Here is a 3,645-nt window from a genome sequence, read left to right as displayed (position 1 = left end):
GGGTCTGCGGCAATCACACCACAACACTCATGGGGAAGCAATCAGTGTCAGCAGGATCCACAACGACCTTCTCCCAAACTAATTCTTTCAGATATCCAGGCGCTATATCACCACAACTATGGATCGCACGCGCCAACCCGTTTTCTCCCTCCCCACTCTCTCCCACCACTTCCTCGCTCACGCCTACCTCGACACTGTACCCCATAACTGTCAACAAATGGCTATGTCACGTGACGGGCAGAAACCTCTCGCTATTGTTTTGAGCAAGGGACATATAAAATATAATGACGTATAATAAATAAAATTTGCACTTAAACAAGATTTTAGATCTACTAAACAGATATATTTACTATTAAGTAGTGTATACAAGCCAAATTTTATTAAAATTAAAAACCTTTAAGTGCAAGACAATTGAAAAAGTTGTATAATGACGTCATCATAATCGAGTGCATCCCCCAAAACAAACCGTATCGGTGAAATACGTCAGAGCTACCATATTTTTGTTCTACTATAACCATGAATAGTACGCCTAGCGATTTTGGCCAAAATATGCAGATTTTGTCTCAAGTTTAAGTTTTTCTCAATCGTACTACTTTGACGAGCCAGACGAAAATCTGCTGTTGTGAACGAACTCTGTCATGATACTTCTGGTTATTCATCTTGTGTCTCTCAATTGATGGACTCCTCATGGTGCCGACCCCATTCCTGCCAGGGCGAGAAGCGGGCGACGTTGTGCGGCGTCAGCATTTGAGTGCTTCGTAAAGCGCCAGTGACAGCAACAATCTATAGACTGTTCCTCAGTTAGATAACATGTTTTGCCCCACATTACTGAGAGAGCTCCAATGATAAAATGAAAACAATGCGAAGCGGTACTCAGGCTATCTCACAAAGCAAGCAGCCCATCGTGCACAATTTAACACTGACCGATCCCCAGTGGCATCATAACAACAAACTTAACGTTATAGTGTCTGCCTGCACATCACACAGTTCGTTTCGAGGTGCGTGTAGTGATAAATGGGGTGTGATGCAAAATCGTTCTTACGTAAATCGGATGCATAAAAGGTGGTTCGACGCACCGTTATCATCAAAAACAACCTGGAAATTTCTCAATCAGCTGCTGAGGTTCGCCATCACAGGCGATGGCTTTCAGTCTCGTGATCATGGTGATATCAAGAAGTACGGACCACTGATGAACGACAATCTTATCCTTTTGCATGTGAGATGGGCGTTCGTGTGGTAGCGACACGGATATGTTTGTTGGCAGCGGGAGCGTAGGCAGAGAGGAAAATGCACAAAGAGCGCATGCCCTTTTAGGTCCCGAGAGGCCCAAATGGCCTTAGGAGCCAGCGACCAAGGGCCCGAAGGGCTGGATGGAGATCGTGTTACGGGCCTGGAAGAGCTCTAAAATGCCAGTCAGAAGGCCTCCTGTGTCGATCAAAACTGTTGGCCAGAGAGAGGAAGGCCCATAACGGTGAGAGACCGCCAGTCAGTGGCGGATCCAGCGGGAGGGGGGCACGGGGCTATCCCCGTAAGGTCCCGAAGGTGCCCATAGCCGACCGAACAGACGCAGTTATATAACGAAAAGCACAACAAAATTGGAGGTTTTTGGGCCTCCAGGCGACCAAGAACAGTCGTAATCGAAAGTGAAGGGCCCACGAGCAGATACAAATCATCTTAATTGCTTATTAAGGGGGTGGTGATAAGGGTTTCTGTTAGGTTCATTACTCTATACAGAGGCCCTATGCTGATGACGGAGCCCTTTGTGCCCGTTTTCAAGGGCAGCCTGATTATCAAGGAGCCTTCCTCGTTGCTTCACATTTTTCTGCATTTGCTCGGAGGGCCCTACGCTCTTGTGAGGCCCTATCTGATAGCGCGCCGGCCCTTCATACTGGCCAGGTTTAGCCTACCGACACATTCGTGACATATTAGTAGGCCCTCTACATCAGTCCAGGGCCCTCCCAATTTCCTCTCACTTGCGGAGGGCCCAACGCTCTTGCCTGGGCCCCGTCTGATGACTCGCTCGCGCACACTCTATCGTTTGGGGGCCCTCCGCACCGGGGTCGAGCGCATTCGATCGTTGGGGTCCTTCACATTACGTATTGGGTACTTTCTGTTTGCTTGGATGGCCCCACGCTTTTGTTGGGGGCCCCCATATGTTCACCTGCTCGGCACACTCGATCGTTTGGGGCCCTCCACATGGGGTATTGGGTACTTCCTATTTGAATGGAGGGGTCTACGCTCTTGTCACGGGCCTGTCTGTTAACTTGTTCGAGCCCATTCGATCGTTGGGGTCCTTCACATTACGTATTGGGTACTTCCTATTTGCTTGGATGGTCCCACACTTTTGTTGGGGGCCTCATCTGTTCACCTGCTCGGGCACACTCGATCGTTTGGGACCCTCTACATTGGGCCTTGGGTATATCCTATTTGAATGCCGGGCCCTACGCTTTTGTCGGGGACCCAATCTGTTCACCTGTTCGGGTGCACTCCGTCGTTCGGGGGCCCTCCACGTTGTGCCTTGGATACTAAAAATTGCTTGGAAGGTGCTACGCTCTTGTCGGAGCCCACCTGTTGACCTGCCCGAGCCAGTGACGAGTCCAGAGGGCGGGGAACACGGGGCCACAACCTTCCCCAGTTGGACCCCGACGGGCCCATTGGATCGGAAGGGGGCCCATAGCCGGCTGAACGGACACAGTTTTGTAACACGAAACACATTAAAATTAGACGTCTTTGGACTTTTGAGCAGACAAAAAAAGAAGAAATGTTACGCTGATTGAGATTGCATTGCGGGAGATTTTGAGACTCCTTACACGGTCTTAACGCCCTACGCTGTTGTCGGATGCCTTGCAGGGTCAGTCCGAACGCTGAGGAGCCTCCCACGTTGCCCTTCATCTCTTCGCATTTCCTTGGAGGGCCCTACGCTGCTGTTGTCGCAATATCTGCTAACATGCGTTGGCACTCTTGATCGATCAGGCGTCCCGTTTGTTCAGAGAGCCCTGCGCTCTGGCCGGGCCCTATACATTGGCCTGCCGGAATGTTCCATCGTCCGGGGGACCACCGTATTGATTATGGGCTCTACTGGTTTGCTCTGAGGAGCATATACTGTTGACGGAGCCTCTTTGTTGGCCTGCAGCAGCACCCTCGATCGCATTGCTGTCGTCGCCAGCGGTCCCGGGTTTCCCATTTTATCGGAGGGCCCACGCTGTTGACGTGACCCTAAATGTTTATCGACCGAAGCACTGTTCATCGCTGCGAGGCCCTCCACATTGGTCCTAGGCCCTTCCGATGAAGTTAGAATGATCTGACTCTGCTGCTGAAAGCCCCGCATGTGCTTGCCATCTTGGCGCCCAGCCACGAACGCCAGGGCGTTTCGTCTGCTCGTGTGTACGGACCTGGCTACGTTATTTGAGCTACATAGGCCCAAGATATACACGATGACAATCTCGCTCGGCGCCTTTGCCTTAGACCAGCAGTTGGATATGCGCCAATTGATTTGTATGCGCAATTGCGTACATAATCCTGCGCGTCGCTGACGTCACAGATGTCATTTCCGTTGGTTATTCCATTTGTGGCATTTATTTTACTTATGCTTCATGTTCTGAACGCATTTTGAATGCTAGTACATTTTGAGCCCCGTCATAACAG

General features: G+C 50.5%; 1 protein-coding gene across 1 annotated transcript in view; it reads right to left on the bottom strand.

Moving 5' to 3' along the window:
- Nucleotides 1-170, bottom strand: part of LOC119113092 (inositol 1,4,5-trisphosphate receptor-like) — a gene marked incomplete in the record, with an annotated part of 69,109 nt that extends 68,939 nt beyond the window's left edge. Inside the window, 1 exon segment of the mRNA XM_037237422.1 lies at nt 1-170.
- Between the last annotated feature and the right edge of the window lie 3,475 nt (nt 171-3,645).

Source organism: Pollicipes pollicipes, unplaced genomic scaffold, assembly GCF_011947565.3.
Source record: "Pollicipes pollicipes isolate AB1234 unplaced genomic scaffold, Ppol_2.1 Scaffold_7261;HRSCAF=8764_pilon_pilon_pilon, whole genome shotgun sequence".
Lineage (NCBI taxonomy): Eukaryota > Metazoa > Arthropoda > Thecostraca > Pollicipedomorpha > Pollicipedidae > Pollicipes > Pollicipes pollicipes.
This window is presented reverse-complemented; position numbering and strand designations above follow the sequence as displayed.